Source organism: Vicia villosa, linkage group LG3, assembly GCF_029867415.1.
Source record: "Vicia villosa cultivar HV-30 ecotype Madison, WI linkage group LG3, Vvil1.0, whole genome shotgun sequence".
NCBI lineage: Eukaryota > Viridiplantae > Streptophyta > Magnoliopsida > Fabales > Fabaceae > Vicia > Vicia villosa.
Genome location: NC_081182.1, coordinates 51,847,461 through 51,872,201, shown reverse-complemented (window position 1 = coordinate 51,872,201; position 24,741 = coordinate 51,847,461).

The following is a 24,741-nucleotide window of genomic DNA, read 5'->3' as shown; positions in this document are numbered from 1 at the left end:
AAAAATGACTCAGTTTTATTGATTAACAAATCTTTTCCGTCCATTATTAAAGTATCCATGCAACACATCAATCCACAAAAAAACAACATCGCGTGAAACCCTCAGGTCATCCAATCAGAACGCGAACGCCACAATTATAAATCTTGAATGCTACATTGTGAATAAAAAATATTGATAATGGAAACATTAGGATTGAAAAAAGTGAAACTTAAAGAAGCGTGGAAACAATTTGGGATAAATTGCATGAGCAAACAAAAAATATTAGTTCAAGGTTGATGTTCCTTACAAAATCTTTTGTCTTATAAGATGATAAATTATTTTCCTTATCTAACGTTTATTATACTAAAAGAAAATGCAAGTAAAGCCATTAAATTTATATTGCATACACATGGATAGGGGTGTTCGTTGTGCGGTTTGAGCAGTTGGCTTTAAAAATAAAACCAAACCAAACTAATGCGGTTTGGTTGATCTGGTTTTTTACAAAAAAATTTATTGAGTCATACATACACATATAGAGGAAAATATAATTTTGTATTTTATTATTATACATTTCCATAAAAAAGTTTAAGATTGTCAAAATAGGTTTAAAATTTGATACATAAATTGCGTCTTACATGTTTATCTTAAATCTAAAGAATGATATAAATAAAGTTGCATTCTTAAATAAATATCATACAAAAAATACGATAAAATATATTTTGTCAAAATAATATTTATAAATTAATAATATTTTTTTATATATGTAAATTAAAATAAATATATAAAATAAAATATTGTAAGAAGATAGTTTAAATAGCTAAATAATTTATGAAATTAAAGTTAAATAATTAATTAATTTTTTTATTACATTTTAAATTTAATATTTAATTTGAACATTTGAAACATATAAAATAAAATTTTGTAAAAAGATAATTTAATTTAAAAAAACATATTTAATCCAAAATATAAATGAATAGACAAAAATTAGAGAAGCCAGAATTTTAAATAAATTAGTTGAACTAAAAATAAAAATTAGAATATTTAAAAGAATCAGAGTATATTTAATCCAAAATATAAATTATAAGTATAAAAATTATATCTAAATAAAAGTAAAAGTTACGGCATAATTAATTATTTAGGAGAAAAATAAATAGACAATGTAAAATAAATTATGGAAAATATAAAATTTGGATTTAAGAATAATTGTTGGAATTGATTACCTTTTTAAAAACAGAATTTTTTATCTATTTAATTAATCCAAGGATCACTATTTGGCTGCATGTTGCCGAGGATTGTTGACGCAAGAAATTTAAAAGACTTACACTAAATCTCAACCGTTAATATTATTCGATCAAACAGTTTTATAAATACTTTATTATTTAGGAGAAAGAATATGATATATATATATATATATATATATATATATATATATATATATATATATATATATATATATATATATATATATATATATATATATATATATATATATATATATATATATGAGAATGATCTAACGGTGATACTAAATGAAATAAAATAATAATAATAAAAAAATGCATAGCATATTTTTCTCCTAAAATATAGACTATTTAGTATCACCGTTAGATCAATTCTTTTAACGGTTGAGATTTTGGTGTCAAATTAAGCTTTGACACCTTAGTGTCATTTGGTCATATATATATATATATATATATATATATATATATATATATATATACTCCCTCCGTCCCACAATGAGTGACCCATTTGAAATAAAATGATGTCCCCAAATGAATGACTCATTTCAATTTCCAATACACTTTTTCCAATTCTACCCTCTAATTAATAAAAATTTCATCATTTCCAATACATAATAAAGGTAATATAGTAAAAATATTATTCTCTCTCTTATTTTTAACCACTTTTCTTAAATTGTGTGAAATGGTGGGCTGGATCTATTATTGTGGGACGGAGGGAGTATATATATTCATCTGTGAGCGTACTATAACGTTGGTTGCCAGTCGTGTTGACTTGTAATTGTGTTATCGTCATTATGTTATCGTCATCTTCGAATGTGCTGTCGTGTTTGAGCCTGACACCGTTGGGTGAGAGGCTCTAGTAAGTACGCATCAAATTAGAGTTCAAAGTGCTCGTAACTTTCTCCTTCATAACGAATAACGGCACCGGCCGTAAGTATTATACATGCTAGAATGGAAACTGCAAAATAGTATAACGGCAATTTTCCACCGACGTAAAGAGAATCGCACTGTCCATTGTTGACCGACCATAATGCATTGTCCTGGAAGTATAGCTCTTGCTCAGCCACTTTTTCTCTGAATTAAATACATGAAAGTCATCGATTTAACATAGTGTTATTTATTCATTGATGGGGTTGATTTGAAAGTAGATAGATAGGTAAGACTCTAATCATGTGAGAGTTAATATCAAGCTCTATTCACGTATTGACCAACACAAAAGAAGATTCTGATAAGCAAAATATCAAGGGTAAACTTACGGTTACGCTCTTGATAAGCAAAATATCATTATAATTATGATTAAACTTAATTTTAGAACTTGATTTTTTTTTTTTTAAAGTAGTGTGAAAATATTTGAACCTTTATGACTTTAAAAGCATATATATATATATATATATATATATATATATATATATATATATATATATATATATATATATAACCATGTCAGACATAATAATAGCATTTGAATATAGACAAGGGTACCGGCGGTATACAACTAAACTCAAATATCAGTGTTTATCTTATTTTTAATAATAATTTTATATTATTATTTTTCAAATTATTCTTAAAAAAGAGAAGTAAGTATGTTTCTAGAAAAAAAAATTAGATAGAGACGACATAAAAAATTATTTTTCACACAACCAATCACAAAATTTTAATTAATTAAAAAATAAATATAAATTTTTTTCTCTCTTTCGTAATTTCAATCACTCCATCAATTCAATTAAAAACAAAAATAAATTTTAAAAAAATTTCTCTTTTTAAATTAGTTGTTCTTAAAAATATAAATTTATGATTGTTTCCATGAAAAAATTCTCCCTAACATTGTCCATACGCATAATGGAGCACGTGTAATTAATTAGACTATTCATTCAACTTCCAGCTAGGGTACTAGTGGCATTCGCATCTGACTTAGAGAAATATTATATTTTGAGAAAATTCAAGTCCTTTACATCCTTATTTAATTTCTTCACACGTTTTGTACACACAATGAAATGTCCACATTATATTGGGGTATTCATTCCAAAATCAATCTAAAACATAATCGTAAATTGGAGTTAAAAAATTAATTTAAACTAAGTTTTAAATTAAAATTTATTAAGCGTCAAATCAATATATTTGCTCATTTGATAGCAAAAGCGGCTAACTCATGGTTTAATGTTATTGATAAATGAAAGAAGTTAGCTTTGTTTTTTATTTAAAAAAGACATTCATTAATTTGAATTAATTATACTATACATTATAATTGGTATAAACTTCATTACTTTCATGTACTTTATATCATTAATATTAACTTAATTTTTTATTTACGTATAAAAAGATTGATCCAAACTAAATCATATTTAATTTTATTTTTAGTTTATCCAAACTGCACCGCCAACAGCTAGCTAGTTGACATGCATGTGGTCTTAACTACATGCATAGCTTGATTTTTCTTTGATAAATCAACTTCCATAGCCTGTGGCCCATGTCTGTGGGCACGTTGGAATATACCTTCAACTTACAAATAACATTTTTTAATTGTGGCCAAATAAGAGCCATAAGTATATTAAAATATTTATAACCATTATGCTTAACTTAATATAATTTATATTTAAAAATAATAAATAAATTAAATAATAAAAATTATGATTAATAACTAGAAGAAAATACAGACATTTTGGTACGATATTATACTCTTATGCCCAAACATTGTTGTATAGAAAACCAACTCTAAATGATTGTTAGAGTGTTTCCAATATGCAGATTTTTGGGATTAAATATAATAACAAAGAAAATGATGCACATTAGGGCTTTCCATCGTGAGAAAAACTGAATCGAAGTGAAATAAATTATAATAAAAATTCAGTCAAACTGATCTGAACTATTTTAATTTTGACTCAAAATTATTGGTTTGGTATATTGTTTCAAAATTCAGAATTGTACCGAACCGTTGGAAGACAATTTTTTCCAAACCGGATTGTTTATCAAAGAATCGAACTGTTAAGTCATTTTTTAATTTTTTTTAAACTTGTTTTAAGAATTTTTTTATTTTCAATTTTAGTTCGGTTCAAATTCAATTTCAGTTCGATTTGATTTTAGTTACGGTTCGGTTCTAGAACTGTTTGTACATAATGGTTTGGTTCACTATTCAAATATAACGGTTATGTTATTTTAACTTCTATTCGATCAGATTCGGCGGTTTAGTTCAATTCTTGAATTTTTTTAACCAGTCCTAGTGGACATGCACCAAAGGGAACTGCTAACAAAATATACGAGAACACATTACAGCAATCAAGCGTACTGGATTGCTCCAGATCTGCCAAATGTCTACTCCCTGGACAAAATGTGTGTTAAAGATGTTCATTATTTTGAAACTTTTTATAAGCTTAGCCTGATGATAATATAGTGAGGAATAAGGCTGATGGTGTTTTGACAAGGATGATTATGGTGCACCTTGAATTTATTCCTTTAAATTATGAGGTTTCGTGTTTTATTTGTATCATTTTTTCTCGTATGATTAAGTATGAATTAAAAGATTTATAGCATGCATGTTGCATCTCTAGTTTTGTTGTTTTTTTTAATTAAACATTTTCTTATTGGGCGTTGTTTATGAATGTTTTGATTATGTTTTATTGAATTTTAGCTATGTAGCGTTTCATAAAGTGGACTTTGAGCAAAATAAAATTAATGTAGAGTATATATATATATATATATATATATATATATATATATATATATATATATAGTATATATGAAATTATGAACCAATGCTTATTAACAAAAGTGTTGCCAAATGATGATTTACGCAAAGTACGTATCACTGCCTAATGATGTATACGTCAGCGCTTTTATTAAAAAGTCTTGTCTAAAGAGCTTCTAGCTCTTTTAAAAATACACCGTCTAAACTAAACTTACGCTAACAATTTTAATAAAAAAATTTGTCTAAAATGCACTTAAACTAACGTTTTTGACAGAAAGTACCGTTTAAATAAGACTTATTACAGCGTTTTTAACAGAAAACACTACCTAAAGTACACTTAAGCAAACTAAAATGCACTTAAGTCAACACTTTAGTTAAAAAGTGCTGCCTAAAGTGCACTTAATTCATGTTTCTACACTAAAAAAAATGTTGTATATACCTACAACAACGCCAGAATAAGCAGCGCTGTTTAAGATTAAAAAAATGTTGTCTAATGTCTTATTTGACATATTGCCTTATGTTTAGGACATCTTCCAGTATGATTTGCATCTCCATCCATCTCTCATCGAGAAACTTGTTTCCTTCTTTTGAAGCTTCATTGTTGCCTTTCTCGGGCTACTCAGGTGTATCATGACAATGTTAGTGTTATATTCCTATCCTACAACCTTGTTCAACATCAACGTACTAAAAATATTGAAATTAACATTCTCTTTGTTCGGGAGAAGGTCGCTCGTGGTTAGGCTCGCGTTCTTTTTTTTTTTTTAAGCAAAAGGGATTCATTAAATAGCACTAGGGGTGCTACAACCCGAAATTACAACAAGAACACTAAAAAGAGTACACAACCCTTCAAACCAATCAACAAAGCACTAGCCTAGGATCAATACACCACTCTTCCCAAACACCATTAACATCCCCTTTGTAGAAGACAACCAACCACTCTCAAGAGATCAATTTGATCAAACCCAAACCATCAAAGGAAGACAAAACAAGATTATTGAATATAGTATCATTCCTACACTTCCACACTACCCAACAAAAAATCAACCCAAAGCGTTCTTCATGTTCATTCCCAACACCGTATTGCTGGTATTTTCACCAAAAGCATCCCTAGATTTCTCTTTGATGATTTTCGAACCAGTCTAAACTTATTTAGTAATGAACACAGGTAATCAATTACTTTACATGGATCTTATTTTTAAACTATTTCATATGTTTTAAACATTGATTAATTTGAATTGCTTATATTATATATTATAATTGGTATAAACTTCATTACTTTCTTGTACTTTTATATCATTAATATAACTTAATTTTTAACTTACGTCAAAAAAACCTAACTCTTTTATAATTATATTTGAATATAAAAAATTAATCCAAACCAAATCATAGTTAATTTAATTTTTAGTTTTATCTTCCAAACTGCACCACCAACAGCTAGCATGTGGTCTTAAGTCTTAACTACATGCATAGCTTGATTTTTCTTTGATAAATCAACCTCCATAGCTTGTGGCCCATGTCTGTGGGCAAGTTGGAATATATCTTCAACTTACATTAAAATTTTATGATTAACTAACTAGAAGAAGAAAATATAGTCGGTTGACAAACTATTTTTCTCTATTTTAGACGTGATAAGACTTTTTGGCGGGACACATTACAATTAATAAACCTTTAAAGTCAACTTAAATAATTTTCTACAACTTCTGACAAACCTGTTTGATTATTCATTACAGGAAAACATACACATTTTAAAGTCTCCAGTGTGGAAAAATATCTCTAATAAATTGATTACGACTATAATTATAAAGTATTTTAAAGTATAATTTTAAATAATTAATTAAATAATATATACGTCTCCACATGACATGATAAGCCTTTTATGCAGACCACATTAAAATAAAAAACCTTTAGAGTCAACTTAAAATAATTTATCTACACCTTGTCACAAAGATGCCTTGTATTTTTGTCATAAGAAAAAATATACACATTTTAAAGTCTCTATTGTGGAAATTTCTTACTAATATTTTTATTTAAATTATGATCATATGAATATTTTTGCCCATCCAGACATAATAAGACTTTTACAAGACACAGAAAAAGACCTAAAGTCAACTTAGAATATTTTTTTCTACAACTTGTGAGAAGTTGTGGTCTTTTATGACGAAAAAATGTACATATTTCAAAGCCAGAGTGTGGAAAATTATATCTATACACTAGTCATAGACTCAAATAAAAAATTATATGGACTCTTGGAAAAGGAAAAAAGAAAAGTAAAATTAATATATAATATGGAAATAATTAAATGATACATAATTTTGCATAAATAACTATATGATTTTTATTTGAATTTGGAAGATACAAATATTTCTCTATGCATTGATTCGAGACATGATAATACTTTAAAATTGGTCATATTGTTTCACGATTTTGAAAAATTGTCATTGAAGAAGTTATCGAGTCGAATCGTGGAATAGGTCGTTATTTTTAAAACAATCATAGTGATGCTTAGTTATTGAAGACAGTACTAATAGCTGGAGCATGTTATCCTAGGTTGTTGAATGAGATTAAGGTTAAGAATGATGGTATTCCTCATAGGATATTGAGTTTCAGCTAAAAGTTGCTAGGTTGTTATCCTAGGCAAGTAGGCATTACGTCCAATACTTGTGTACCAGTTGATGAATCTAATCTGGCTTTTGATGAAGAAATGATTGAGCTTTTTCACCTCAATCTGTTGTTGTTGCCACTATTGATTTTACTGACTGTGTGGTGCTGGTATATGATGTTATTGTTGACTCTAGTGTGATCGGTACTACCTGATGTGTTAGGTACTAACTGTTCTGATTTTGTATTAGTGCACACATGCTAAAGCATTTGGCCTGGCATCTGTGATGATATTTGTGTTAGTAGTATCTGCTGCTGATTTTGACTTGACTACTAACAATTATGTGTTCATACTTGATTGACTATTATGGAGCATTAATGTGTGTAGCAAACCACTTGACTTCTGACTATGTTGCTTTGTCCAACACCGGATTGGTTGTTGTTCTTATCAAGCTTGTATTCTGGATCCTGAAGCTTGCTTTTTTGTTATGGTTTTTTCAAAATCTTTGTCAAATTGTGGCAAAAAGGTGGAGAATGAAGTGATTTATCTCCTGTTGTGTAGAAGCCACCTTACTTATGCTATTGTGTGGCTTCTTGAATATCACATCTTATAGGTTCTTTTAGCCAAAATTTGTCAAAAGAGGATATTGTAGTTCTTTTTGTTTGGTTGCATTAGGCAAACCAACGTATGTACAAGATGTATGATGCATAGAGGCGACATATGGAACAAGATGTTCTAGCATGTGTTCCAGCATCTAAGTGTGATTGTCTTTGTTTCTAAAAAGAGTTGTTCATCTAAAGTGCTTCACGGAACTAGTTAAGAAAGAGGTTCAACATGTAGCTAAAGTGTTTGAAAGAACTTGTTAAGCAAGAGGTTCAACATGTCCTTGACATAACTAGTTAAGCAAGAGCTTTAACATGTAGCTAAAGTGCTTGTCAAAACTTATTAAGCAAGAGGTTCAACATGTGATTGTGTAACATCTTGGCATAAGGTTTGGGTTTTGATATCTTCAGAGTTCCTTCAGAGTACAACATGTGATTGTATAACATCTTTGCATAATGTCTCATAGTTCCTTCATATTTGTTGTGGTTTAATTTCTTCTGAAGATGCAAAAGTTTGCGGTAGCAAGAAGTTTGTTAATCCAAATCATTTGGAAAATATTTTATTAAATAATGAATATGGAGAATATGATTTAATTAAAAGACTTATATTTGATTCCGTCAAATAAGATTTGATTGGATGTACTTTGAAGGAAGATGTGGTCATAGGTTTACTCTACAAATAAGATTTATATGAAGAGAGTGATTTCAGATGTTTTGGTGCAACGTGTGTAACACAATATTCCAGCATGTGTGTCGCAACATCAAGTCTCTGTCAACAGACGAATGTTGTTACATTTTTTATGAAGAACGGACACGTGTGCAACATCAGGTTTCTGTCAACAGACCAGTGTTGTTGCAGTTTTTGTGAAGAAGGAACACATATGGAACATGATGTTCCCACATGTGTGCAACATCTGGCCCTGGCTCAACAGTCCAATGTTGTTGCGTTTTTTGAGTGAATTCTAGTTCAGATTCAATCAGAATTGTTTTTATATTTTAGTAATGCGTTTATGTGATTTGTTTGACTATTGTTATAGATCAAATCAATTTAAATGGATATTTGAATTTGAATTAATAACAAATCATATCTTTTGTTGGAGATTTTCTGAGGCAAATCAAATCCAACAATATGTGCTATTATTCTTGACAAAATTAAATAGGGAATCCAAAGGAGAAAAGCACAGAATTTCATTTCTATTTAAGAAGACTCAAACCTCGGGTTTGAGGCGTGCATGTTTTGAAGATACCTTGTGTTAAGGTTTATCTCTCGAGTCTTTGCTTGTGTTATTTTTGTGCATCACTTTAGCACCTTCATTCATATATTAAGGCATAGAGTTTGGGTTGTTAGTTGAGTTGTAAAACTTTGTTCCAAGACACTAAATTTATAAGCTTGAGAACAAAGTGCTTGTGTACACCAAACTATTGCTTCAGTAACTTGGCATAGTTATAGGTTTGTCTTAGTTGAATTGTATATTCAACATTCATTATTGTAGTTATTGAAGTTGGTCACTTGGGATTAGTGATTGAGAAAAAGTGAGAGGGATTCTCATATTTAGGGGGGGTACTAAATAGAAAGTCACTAGGATTAGGAAGAGGCATTCAACGTCATGGGGTTAGTGTTCCTATAAGACTAATTGTAATAATTCGAAGTAGTAAATTTTATTTGTTGGGTAGAGTGTCCTCCAGACGTAGGAGCGGTTTCACCGAACTGGGTTACTAATCTTTTGTGTTCTTTATTACTTATTTGCTCCATCATCTTGTATAAGTTAAATTGTCATTACTTGGTTATGTAACTGGTTTTGTTTTCTGGTATATAATGTCTCAAACATTGTGTCTGAAATTTGTCCCCTGAATCTGTCATCTGTCTTAAACCAGTTGTACATGTTGTATCAGGCATCTGGTCCAATATTTGTCCTCCTTATGAACAGAATTTCAGGATATCAGTTTTTTTTGCCTACAAATTGTTAAAATAGTATTGTAGTACTTTTTGTTTATCGTTTCCACAGGGATTGAAGTGATATCACCGCCGTTCTATAGTCTATTTTGTCGTGAGTTAACGTTATCATGGGGTTTGGTTTTGATTCTGGTAACGTAGTTCCTTGATCTCATGCAAAAAGTGTTAAACTTGGTATGTGGTTTTAAAAGATGGTAAAAGAATGTCAAGATTAGATTTTTGATAATTTGCTTCTAAGATATTTTCTTGATCAAATATGTGACCTCATGAATGATACATATAATTACAATCCTCTCAATATGTTTCATGTCTAAACCATATTGTGAAATTTTCCATTTTGATCCTTAAATGATCTCTCAACCTAACTATCAAAATGACAACACTCAAAGCTTAATATAGGCAAATATCAACTCACAAAGCTATTTCTAAACTTTACTTGTTGATAGATAAAAAACCTAGGTCAAGACTTGAAAACATTTTCTCAAATAGAATACAAATCTCATAGATAATTAAACACAAGGTTTTTCACCATATATATATCATCACTTGTTCACATACAAAAGATCAAAAGAAATACCAACTAAAAGCAAATCATCTACCTCTAATCTTGACACCAAGAAGGTTTAGCCACCCATTTCCATGGTGACTTGAGCAATAAGCAAACTATCAAGCTTTATAAACATCAAGATGGAAGTCTCCAAGATAGATGGGTAAAAACTTGAATTTGACTAACAATGGAAGTTTTAGGGTTTTTTCTTACTCCAAATGATATATTTTGGTTCAAGAGAGAGAAATAAAAGATGGATTGGTTCTCAAAATATCTAACAAACACTATAAAGCAATGCACATCAGCCCAGATTCGCCCGACGGAAGAACAGCTTCGCCGGGCGAAACCCACTAAACAGGCCACGTGACCTTTAAAAGTACACAAAAGAAACCAAAAAAAATATCTTCTTCCGCCCGGCGAGCCAGATGCTCCGCCGGGCGCTCCAGAGCAGAAAGATGGCCAAAAATTGAGCTGCTTCGCCCCTGGCTCGCCTACACCTCGCCGGGCGGAGCTTCGCCTCCAAGCTACTCGCCGGGCGAAAACAAGAGGAACACTGACACCTTCAGAGTTGCCAAAATCCTCGATTCTTCGACTTTTTTCCCGATTTTTCTGAACATTTGCTATCACCAATAACTGAAACACTAGAAAATAGATCAAAATACCAAATATTTACATATGACAAAAATCACTTATTTACAAAAGCTATTCTTCTAAAAAACATGGAAAAAGGGGTAAAAAGTGCCTTAAAAAACATACGAATAGAAACAACAAAAGACACTCAACAAAATCTCCCCAACTTGCATCTTTGAATGTCCTCAATCAAAGGAAAATTTTCAAAATTAAACCAAAACGATTCAAAGCACAAAATCAACCGAACAAAACTTGAATGGTTCAAACTCGACAAGTGCACGCCCAAGGCAACTTCATAACTTAGATAGATACATAGCACTATAACGAATTAAACCCTAAACACAAACTTCAAAATGCAAATCTTTGCCAAAACATGCTCATGTATGAATCACCTAAATTTCTCACAAACGTGGATTATACACAATATAACAAATGGACAAAACACTCTCGCTAATAACTATATTAACATCCAGAACTATTCATACGTTTATCTCGACATTTCGCAAAGAAAACCATGGAACAAAGATCACAAAGGACTTTTCTCGGTTGTAGCTTGGCTTAGGATAAAAAAGAAAGGATAATATATAAGGCCATTGAAACGAAAATTGGTAAGAAACAAGAAAAACAATTCTCAATCAGATAAATTCATTCTCGCTCAATTCACAACTTCTCACAATTCACTTCCTTTTCTTACAATGCATCTTCTCTTTATTTATTTATTTTTTTTTCTTTTCTTTTCTCATTTTTTTTTTCATATATATATATACATATATTCTTATAATCATTTATTTAAAAGATGCATTGTCCACCACACTTTCTTTCCCGCACAACTTCACAAATAGGAACCACTCTCCCCAACTTCACACTTTTCTATCTCAAGAGACGAGAATTGCTTTTCAAAATACGATAAAGGTTCAAGGGAAAGTGTTTACACAAGAAAAAATATGAGAATGAATCATCATTGACTAAATTTGCTAGATCAACAACACAACTACTAAGTGGTAATCTTAATAATTTGTTGGCATGCAATGGATTCATTCACACAAACTTTCGGCTCAAAAAGGGTTACAAATGCGCACACACTAATTCGGTTAAAATGAAGCCTTTTTGGAATGGTGGTTTTTCTCAATAATACAAACAATGCCTTGATCCTTTCTAAGTTCCATAATTTCAATTGAACACAAGATTAGGCATGAATCGAACGAGCTAAACATAATTACTAGACATCACAATATTTCGGTGAACAATGGAAGCTACTCACATTTATGGTTAAGTACTAATGATTCACACATGAACATATATTTACTAGATGATGCATATCACGAATTTGCATAAAGCGTTAATTTAATTAACGTGCTATCATTCTACAAAGCGATTAAAGTAATACCTTATTTGCACACTTTTGAGAATTTTATCATCACCATCCAAACTTTTAAGTTGACATATTGCGGAACCAAAATCTTAAACAATCAAACTAAGAAGCATCAGATTAAACTAATATGTACAAAGCTAAAAAAATTTAAACAAACTAAAATATATAAAAAGAAATCCAACTAAACTTAACATAATCCAACAAAACATGGCCAAGCGCCAACATCCAAAAGTTATAAAATACTTAAAACATAAAAAAAACTAAGACAAAAACAAAGACAATCAGCATCACCATCAGCATCATCCACCCCCTCAGAAAAGAAAGGTCTGCCCTCAGGCCAATTTGCATAAGCGGAATAATCCTCGCGAGAAGGAAAAGGGATCTCACCAGAAGGTGCAGAATGATGCAGATACAACTGCCTCATAGAGTCCATAAGGAACTCACTGGACCTCCTTCCAGCCTCAAGCGCATCCCAAGTATAATTAAAAGATGATCTCAACCTCGGGACGCTAGAATGTACCCCAGGACGACGAGTGTTCTCGATGAAGATTTTCATCTCATTAGCAATGATTTTAGCAACGTCGACCGTCTTGTTTTCCAAGATGTGATAAACAAGCAAAGCCACATCAAGAGGTGTCGAAGACTTATGAAACCTAGGCCTTATGTTAAACACAATCAGAAGAAGCACCGCCTGAGCCAAAGGAGTCATATCAATCCTGTTGTAACGAATCGGCTCCTGAACATTGTTCAATTCCACCTGCTTTCCCGGTTTAAGAATCACACGAGAAATTACTTCCTGGTTTTGATGAGTTCTTCGTGCCACAGAAAACTCATCAGTCTGGATATTTGGATCAAATGGATTCCAAGGATGGCCCAGTAGCTCACTGGTCGCATTACGCGAAAAATCGATCTCCTTACCACGAACAAAAGACTTGTAAGAACACAACTCACCCTCCGGTTGAAGTGCATTAGCATAAAACTCACGGACAATCTCATAGTTTATGCAATCAACCGGAGTGAGCAACCTTCCCCACTTCTTTGCATTGAAAATGTTTGCAATCTCCTTGTAGCTTCCCTCAGTGTCAATCATAAACTTCCTCTCCGCCAAAATCTTTTTTTTTCCAGCATTGGCATGCGGTCCTGGTGGATTGCACTACTAAAACGCGATGCATCAAAAGCTCTTGGCGAAGGATTTGAACTACCAGCCGCGGTTGCATCCTTTTGAGACTTGGATCGCTTCCTTTGCCTGTTAAACATCTGCACAAAAAGAAGGAACCACACAAAACAAGCCACCAAAATCATTAGCTACAAAACATACCACAGATTGTTGGAACCAAAGAAAAATTGCAGGTCTGGTGTGACTCGCCCGGCGAGCCAAAATGCTCCGCCGGGCGAATCGAGCGAAACAGGGCAACAACATCTGCAGAACAAGCAGCATCTCCCAACACCAATCTTCCTACACTCTATGGAACTTCTAATCACCTCAAGACAACTCTATTTCATCCTATTTCAACTAAAGGTTTTCAAAACCCTAACTAATTTCATTACTCTAGTCTAATAGGCATGAACACAAAAGAGAAAAAGAGAACAAAGAGAGAAGAATTTACCTTAGCTTAACAATTGAGGAAGAGAAGAGCAAGAGAAGAGGAATGAGAGCAAGGCAAGGAGAGGTAACGGCTAGGGCGCACAAGGAAAGGGGGAAACGAAAATTCTGCAAGAATGAGGGCAAGAGTGGGCCTCACACATTAAGCCCCTTTCTCTGCAGCCCAAGCACGTGACAAACAGTCACAGAAAATCAGCCTTCGCCCGGCGAGACAAAATGCTCCGCCGGGCGCTCCACACCAGATCCAGAAAAAAAATTTTAAAAAGATTACAGGTCTTCCTCCCCTCTTACACAACATTCTAATAAGATTATAAAGCTCAAGTAACAACTAAAAAAAACAGTAAATACTTACAATGCCGGGGTGCCTCCCGACTAGCGCTTTGTTTAACGTCGGTCAGCTCGACGGCTATAAGTGATCAAGGATCACTAAGAGCAAGCACACTTGTTTCTCTATTGAACTCGCACCCACGGTACACTTTCAATCTTTGCCCGTTAACAGTCCATGTTTCTTTGGATTTCGGGTCTTCTACCACAATTGCTCCAAAATGCTTCACCTCCTTGACCAAAAACGGTCCAGACCATTTGGACTTCAACTTTCCCGGAAAAAGTCTCAAACGTGAATTGAAGAGAAGCACCATTTGACCAACTTGGAAATCTTTTTGCCAAATTTTGCTATCATGATAAAATTTGACCTTTTCCTTATAAATTTTGTTAGAATTGTAAGCATTAAGTCTCAATTCATCTAACTCATGAATTTGAACTTTCCTTTTTTCACCGGCCAAGTTAGGATCAAAATTTAAAAGCTTTAACGCCCAAAAAGCTTTGTGCTCCATCTCAACGGGTAAATGGCAATTTTTACCATAAACCATTTGAAATGGAGTTAAACCAATCAGAACCTTATAGGCAGTACGATACGTCCACAACGCGTCGTCAAGCTTTTGAGACCAATCCTTTCGCGAACTTGACACAGTTTTCTCAAGGATCCTTTTAATCTCACGGTTTGAAACCTCAGCTTGGCCATTGGTTTGCGGATGGTATGGAGTAGCCACCTTGTGCCTTACTCCATATTGCTTCAACACTTTTTCAAGTGGAGCATTGCAAAAATGTGATCCGCCATCACTCACCAACACCCTTGGCGTACCGAAACGCGAAAAAATGTTCTTTTTCAAAAATTTGATTACGGTCTTACCGTCAGCTTTTGGTGAAGCAATCGCTTCCACCCACTTAGACACATAGTCCACAGCGACCAAAATGTATTCATTGGCAAATGAGGATGGAAATGGACCGACGAAATCAATTCCCCAACAATCAAACACTTCCACCTCTAGGAAGCTTTGTAGGGGCATTTCATCTCGACGACCAATTCCACCACTCCTCTGACAACTGTCACAACTCGACACATAACGATAGGCATCTTTAAACAACGTAGGCCACCAAAAACCCGCCTGAAGGGCTTTAGTTGCCGTACGTAATCCATTGTAGTGACCACCATATGGTGAATTGTGACAATGCCACAAAATACTTTGAGATTCCTCACTAGTAACACACCTCCTTAAGAGATTGTCACTACTTAATTTGAAAAGATAAGGCTCATCCCAAACGTAAAAATTAGCATCGGATAAGAACTTTCGTTTTTGGTTCCAAGTAAGATCCTCCGGTATCCACCCGGTAGCTTTATGGTTAGCCATGTCAGCAAACCAGGGTCTAACTTCTTGGACCATAAACAGTTTCTCATCCGGAAATTCCTCTTTGACCTCACTTTCAAATTGGGTTACCTCGGTATTCACCAACCGAGATAAATGGTCAGCTACCACATTTTCAGACCCTTTTTTGTCTCTTACTTCAAGATCAAACTCTTGAAGCAAGAGAATCCACCTAATCAGCCTTTGTTTTGAGTCCGGCTTAGTGAGCAAGTATTTGATAGCTGCATGGTCAGTATAACACACAATTTTGGAACCAATCAAGTAAGAACGAAATTTCTCTAATGCAAACACAATAGCAAGCAACTCTTTTTCGGTAGTTGCGTAATTAACTTGCGCTTCATTTAAAACTTTGCTTGCATAGTGAATAGCATGAAAAATTTTGTTCTTTCTTTGTCCTAACACGGCACCCACCGCATAATCACTCGCATCACACATGAGTTCAAAATCAAGCGACCAATTAGGAGCGACGATTATGGGTGTGGTGACCAACTTTTCTTTAAGTTCTAGGAAAGCATTTAAACAAGATTCATCGAAAAGAAATTCCGTACCTTTGTTGAGTAGATTACTCAATGGCTTTTCAACTTTGGAAAAATCTTTGATAAATCTTCGATAAAACCCGGCATGTCCTAGAAAACTTCGGATACCCTTCACATTCAATGGAGGAGGCAACTTCTCTATAACTTCAATTTTTGCTTTATCCACCTCAAGGCCTCTTGAAGAAACCTTGTGGCCGAGTACAATTCCTTCGGTAACCATGAAGTTGCACTTCTCCCAATTGAGGACTAAATTTGACTCCACACAACGACTTAGCACGGTATCAAGATTTTTCAAACATAGATCAAATGAAGCCCCAAAAACCGAGAAGTCATCCATAAACACTTCGATGCACTTCTCAATTAAGTCAGAAAAGATCGCTTGCATACACCGTTGAAATGTTGCCGGTGCATTACACAACCCGAAAGGCATTCGCCGATAAGCAAAAATACCGAAAGGGCATGTGAAAGCGGTCTTCTCATGATCCTCGGGATTGACTACAATTTGATTGTATCCCGAATACCCGTCTAAGAAACAATAAAATTGTTGACCGGATAATCTCTCGAGCATTTGATCCATAAATGGTAAGGGAAAATGATCTTTCCTCGTAGCTTTATTTAGCCTACGATAATCGATACACAGCCTCCATCCAGTCACGGTTCGAGTAGGAATTAGCTCATTCTTCTCATTTCGAATCACCGTCATTCCACCCTTCTTAGGCACCACATGGACGGGACTCACCCAAGCACTATCCGAGATCGGATAAATCATCCTTGCTTCTAACATTTTCACTACTTCCTTTCTTACTACCTCTTTCATCACCGGATTCAAACGTCTTTGTGGTTGAGCCACCGGTTTAAAGTCATCCTCCATCAAAATCTTATGCATACAAAAGGAGGGACTAATGCCTTTGAGATCGGAAAGTGTCCATCCCATTGCTTCTTGGTTTCTTTCTAGGACCACAAGTAATTTTTCTTCTTCAACCTTAGAAAGGGCGTTGCTAATGATAACCGGCTTGTTTGCATTCTTCTCAAGAAACACATACTTCAAGTGAGAAGGTAACACTTTTAATTCCACCTTTGGTTCTTCAACTTCAAGCTCATCTTTCAAATCATCAATTTGAGCTTCAAAAGGATTTATCTCATCACATGCCTCAAGATTTCTCAAGCAATCTTCAATTTCCTTTTCTTGATCTTTTGTAAGCACTTCAAGAGCTTCCATCAAAGTTTTCTCAAGAGGATTAGCCAAGTGCATTTCATTCTCCACTTTCATAATCGCTTTTTCTATGGCATCGATTCTAAAACAATCATCGTCGTCACTAGGATGCTTGATGGCTTCAAAGAGATTAAGACATAATTCCTCGTCTTGGTATCACAATTTCATTAAGCCATCATCAATGTCTATCATCATTCGGGTCGTCTTCATAAAAGGCCTTCCTAAGATCAAAGGTATATCAGGATCTTCTTCCATGTCTATGACGACAAAATCAACAGGAAACCAAAATTTATCAACCTTGACAAGCAAGTCTTCCGCAACTCCATGAGGATGAGCTGTGGACTTATCTGCTAATGATAGTGTCATTCTAGTCGGCTTCAAGTCATTAATTCCTAACCTTCTCACCATAGACAATGGGATCAAATTAATGCTAGAGCCAGTATCCACCAATCCTTTGCCTATTTGAACATTTCCAATAGACACCGGTAAGGTTACCCGCCCAGGATCATTTGATTTAATCGGTGTAGTGCGTTGAATTAACGCATTACAACAAGAGCTCACAGTGACTACCTCCGGATCCAAGAATCTTCTCTTCTTAGTGATGATGTCTTTGATAAACTTAGAGTACATCGGCATTTGGTCTAATGCTTCGGAAAAAGGAACATTAATTTGCAACTTGCTAAAGATGTCCAAGAACCGAGCATAATGCTTTGCATCTTCTTTCTTTGACGGACCGGGAGGGTAAGGTAATTTCTTCACTTGTATAGAATCATCCACCTTCTTCTTCCCCTTCTCACTCACACTCAATTTTTTTCTCTCTTTTTCTACTACTCTCTCAAGAGTTTCTTTTTCCTCTAATTCTTTCTCTTTCTCATTTTCAACTAAATCACCCTCAACATTTTTTTCTACTTCAATCACCCTATCTTTTTCACTTTCAACAATTTCTTCCTCAACTATCTCTCCCACACCCATATCAATATTTCTACCACTACGAGTTAGAATTGACTTACAGTGCTCACGAGGATTTTCTTGTGTAGTAGCCGGAAAAGGACCTTTATTTTGATCGGCAAGTTGCTTTGACAATTGCCCGACTTGAGTTTCAAGGTTCTTTATGGCGGCATTCGTACTCTTTTGGCTTGCAATTTGCAATTGCATGAATTGACTAAGAGTGTCCTCTATTGAAAGCTTTGTTTTTTGAGGTTGTTGAGGTTGTTGATTGTAACCACCTTGATAAGGACTAGGACGATTTGATGGACCCGCATCCGGCCTCCATCCTTGATAACCTTGATTACCTCTTTGTTGGTAACCTTGGTTATTGTTGTAAGGTTGTTGTTGTCTCCCACCATAACCTTGATTCGGATTTGCAACATAGTTCACCTCTTCACCCGGTGGAGGATAAAAACCAATTTGATGGTCACCCCTACACAATTTACAACACATCACTTGTTGATTTTTAGGAGGGATTCCATGTATCTCTTTGAGTTGTTGAGGGAGTTTTGACATTTGTTGAGTGAGCAATTCTACTTGTTGAGTCAATAACTTGTTTTGAGCAAGTATTGCATCACTAGTATTCAATTCAAGAACTCCAGGTTTTCTTTGCGATGCACTACGATTGTGTTGCCCTTGATGATCATTCAAAGCCATCCTATCAATGATAGCAATTGCTTCAGCAGCTGTTTTTGACATCAACGAACCACCCGCGGTCGCATCTAAAAGAGTTTTTGGTTGAGGTTGGAGTCCATTTCTAAAGATATGAATTTTAGACAATTCATCAAATCCATGCCCTTTGCATTTTCTAACCATAGACTTGAACCTCTCCCAGGCTTCATTGAGAGATTCACTCGGACCTTGAGAGAACACCGCTATAGAAGTTTTCGCTTCCATGAACCTATTGTGAGGAAAGAACCGATCCAAGAACTTCTCTTCTAACTCGTTCCAATTTGTCATGACATTGTTTGGTTGATCAAGGTACCATTCCTTAGCTTTTCCTATCAAGCAATGAGGAAATAGTCTCCTGAAAACCTGTTCTTCTTCGGCCTCCGGAGCACCAATGGTTCCGGCGATCTCATAGAACTTTGTTAGATGAGTAAAAGGATCCTCGTGATATGCTCCTGTGAAAGGATTCTAATAAAGTAATTGAAGTAACCCCGTTTTCATCTCGGAGTTTCTTCCATTGGCTTGATCACGAGCAAATTGTGCATTGAGTCGAGGGCTATTAACACAAGGCCCTCGAGGTGGAACATTAGGATCCGCAGCCATTTCTTCCTCAACTAAGTTTTCAACTGGAGTTGAAGAAGAAGATGCTTCTTGTTGTTGTCTTCTTTCCCTAGCTAGTTGTCTTCCTCAACTAAGTTTTCAACTGGAGTTGAAGAAGAAGATGCTTCTTGTTGTTGTCTTCTTTCCCTAGCTAGTTGTCTTCTCCTACGAGTTTTGCTATTCTCTCTACGAGCAGTCCTCTCAATCTCAGGATCGAAAAGGAGTTGATCTGCAGGTATATGTCCTCGCATAAACTGTAATCTGAAAAACTAACCAAGCAAATTAACAAACACAAGGAAAATAAATTTAGAAACAAGATATTAATTATAAGACTCAATACAAAACAAACTATTGCAATGCTTGCAATATCTAAACAACAATCCCCGGCAACGGCGCCATTTTGTTGAAATAGTATTGTAGTACTTTTTGTTTATCGTTTCCACAGGGATTGAAGTGATATCACCGTCGTTCTATAGTCTATTTTGTCGTGAGTTAAAGTTATCATGGGGTTTGGTTTTGATTCTGGTAACGTAGTTCCTTGATCTCATGCAAAAAGTGTTAAACTTGGTATGTGGTTTTAAAAGATGGTAAAAGAATGTCCAGATTAGATTTTTGATAATTTGCTTCTAAGATATTTTCTTGATCAAATATGTGACCTCATGAATGATACATATAATTACAATCCTCTCAATATGTTTTATGTCTAAACCATATTGTGAGTGTTGTCATTTTGATAGTTAGGTTGAGAGATCATTTAAGGATCAAAATGGCAAATTTCACAATATGGTTTAGACATGAAACATATTGAGAGGATTGTAATTATATGTATCATTCATGAGGTCACATATTTGATCAAGAAAATATCTTAGAAGCAAATTATCAAAAATCTAATCTTGACATTCTTTTACCATCTTTTAAAACCACATACCAAGTTTAACACTTTTTGCATGAGATCAAGGAACTACGTTACCAGAATCAAAACCAAACCCCATGATAACTTTAACTCACGACAAAATAGACTATAGAACGGCGGTGATATCACTTCAATCCCTGTGGAAACGATAAACAAAAAGTACTACAATACTATTTCAACACAAATCTGGTCTCGTAAAGCCTGGCTTGAACTATTTTGGAGTGTGGTGGATGACTTGTTCCTTTAATATATGAAGCGTGGATTTACTCAATCAATGAGGCTTGGAATTGTTCGACTTCTTCTAGAGAAATTTCAGTGGTGGTGGAAACGTTTTTGGTGAGTCCCTTCGAATATGTAGGATGATATGGCGAGTTCACTCTCATTTCTTGTACACGCTTGACATCGCCCGTTATCTTTTTATACCTTTCTGTTCTATTTATGAAATACATCAATGATGGGCTACCTAATGAACTTGGTTCATAATATGGGATGCGGATTCCCTGTAGTCATGGTACACACATTCACACATTTGGGGTATTAGTAACCGTTTGATCAAAATCATAATATTTTGATTTAAGTTGTGAATTTTAAATTATGATAAAAAAAATAAAATCTGTATTTTTCTCCGATCTTGATAGAATAGTCACTAATTTTTTGAATACCTAAATGCGCAAACGGTCTAACTGTAGAGAATCCAATTTCTATAATACGACGGTTCAGTATAAATGTATTTGGATACCCTCATTCTTTAAACTAATTTTTGATATGAGATTCAAAGATATTAAACTAATATATCCTTCTTTCTTTTTTTATTTCAAATGTAACACATAATTTCTCATTTTCTTTTTAAATTTCCAATATGTATTGGACAACTAATTTGTTTTGCCCGCGAAGGAATTGCAGGTTTATAGTTCCATTTATAGCAACAGATTGGAGCATTGGCATAAGAACCTGGTTGCTTAATTTCGCTGGCAGATAATGAAAATAGTAGGTGCTGCTGCTACTGCTGGAAGTGTCATTATGGCTCAGTTTTTGGTGTTGTTTAGGGGATCAAGTAGGTGATGCTTGTGAATATTTTTGTTATTTTGATGGAATTCAATCATTAATTCAAGAGTAGTCCTCATCATCAGTGAGATTTACCCTAGAGTAAGGGTATGGGCAATGAACAGCCGTGAGTGCACGTAATGAATCATAAAATGATAGTTAATTAAATGCTATAATTGAAGTATCAGTATGTCAGATCATCATCCTTTCTGGTTATGTAGGTTACTGGTTTTGACATTGGAAGCAGGTACAACCATGAATTCCAATATGTGGTTCCTAATAGATTAACATCAACCATCCTATTTATAAGAGACATTTATTTTTTAAGTTTATTAAGATCAAATATATTGACTATTTAATAAATTTAAAAAAAAAAATTGTATCTTATAAAAAATAAGGGAGATAGTATTTGCAATGATGAATTTATAAGAATCTCGAATTAAATTCTATTCACTACTAATACTAACAAGTGGTGTTACATGTGGTTGAGACTCAAATGTATTTTACTTAATAAAAGAGTGGATGTATGGAGTATTTAATTTTTAACATTCTATCTGACACTAGTGTTTTATTATGTGAAATACTACATGTGGATCTTACTTTAGAAATGAATTATCACATAAAATGTGGGATTCACATGAAAATGTTAGCATTGTTATTCCAATCATAAAATATGTAACTATTACGCAATTTATTCTTTAATTTTAGAGTGAAGACTCATTTTTATCCCTAACAAATATTACACGAGTTAAATTAGTCCCTCACAAAAAAATTGACTCAACTTAATCCCTTACAAAATTTAACTGGATCATATTAGTCCTTCTGCTAATATTTTTCTCAAATCAGTTTTTTCCTACTTCTAAACCGGTTTTTTTCATACTTTTAAACAGTGACTGTACTGACACGTTGATTTTTTTAAATACTAATTTAATTTAATTTTTTTAACAGTTATCAATGAATAATATCAAAAAAGCCAAAATGATTTCTTATAAAGTAATTTTTAAACATGTAATTTCCATGATTTCTACTAATATTAACAAATTCTATACATAAATTTTTACCTATGAGGTCTCAAATCCAAGTCCCTTCAAGTTAAATGATTTTCACTTTACAACGAGACAAATCAATTTCTCTCGTTAATAAAGTGACTATAATTTACGACTAGAAAAATCAATTTCTATTGTTAGTAAAGTGATTATTATTTACAACAAGTCAAATCAATTTCTATTGTTAGTAAAGTGACTATCATTTACAACTAGATAAATCAATTTCTATTGTTAATAAAGTGATTATCATTTACAACTAGACAAATCAATTTCTACGCTTAGTAAAGTGACTATCAATAACAACTAAACAGATCAATTTCTATTCTTAATAAAGTGACTATCATTTACAAATAGACAAATTAATTTCTATTGTATTAATTGACTGTCATTTAATCTGAAGAGACTTGGGTTCGAGACCATATTGATACAAATTTTGTATTTTTTATTTTAAATTCAGAATTGTTTAAGATTAACCACATGGGCCTGAGTTCAACTCCTTATAAGAAACAATTTTGGCTTTTTTATATTATTAATTTATAATTGTTAAATGAAATTAAAAATAAAAATCAATTTAGTATTTAAAAAATGAAAAATAAATAAAATCCAACGTGGCAGTCCGGCCACGGTTTAAAACTAGGAAAAAACCAATTTGAAAAAATATTAACGGAAGGACTTATATGATCCGATTAAATTTTATAAAGGATTAAATTGGGTCTATTTTATTGTGAAGGACTAATTTGACTCGTGTAATATTTGTGAGGGACCAAAATGAATCTTCACTCTTAATTTTATTTATATATGTTGTCAACTTTATAGCAAAATAAAAATATTAATTTATTTTAGTAAACACATAAATTTATATAAATTTTTAAGTAAATATACAAAACAATAAATCAGGAGGATTTAACTTATATCCACCGACAATGTAAATTCATCTTGAACTATTATTTAATCTGAATTAATAGTTTTTTTTAAAATATTTATTAATATTATTGTTCTGTCACGAAACTAGAACTGTATGAAGAATCGATGTTGTGGAGGATTACAGTGGATTTAAGCTTCTGAAGCAATGGAGAGGGTGGTGGTATGCAAGGTTAGCACTTCAACGCTCAAGTTAGTATGTGAGAGAGAAAGGTGAATGAAAATTGAAAAAAATTATGTATCTGGCGGTTATAACAACCCGTTATTTACTAGGCGTTTGATGCAGAAAGTCGTTAGATGTATCAAGAATCTAGATCGCTTGTATTCTTATGTAGAGTAGTTCTCCTACGCTGTGAATGTTCTAGATTAATTGCAATGCCTTCTTAGTGGTCGGCCAATGACCATTATGGTCGGTCTGTAATAGTTTTCCCCCAAGTCTTTTTTTTGTATGGCAGTAAAAGGGTTTGTCGTATATGCCTCGTTTACCAACCATTCTTTTTAACTATTCTGGAAGGTCAAGGGGAGGTATTATTGTTTCTGGAGAATTCGCGTCTTTAATGCCCCACACTTCAAATGTCTTTTCGGAGGTACCTTCATTACAACCCTTGGAAATTTGAACACTTGAATGTTGTGTGTAAGTTACTTGAAGCGTTGATAGCGTCTATTATGCCATCACATGGTTTTTGAAGTGTTAGTTTCTCATTCTTTTGAGGTGTTTTTTCTCTTTCGTTGTCATTTCCTTTCCTCTGATATTTCCTTTTTGAGTGCTTGGAGAAAATTGTATCTGTTATGAGTCAAAAGTCAAAAAATGGTGTTCGCACTTCTTGTGAAGATCTTGTCTATTCTTCAATTGTTTCTATTTTTGCTCGCGGTAGTAGTCTTGACAGAGTCTTTCTAGAT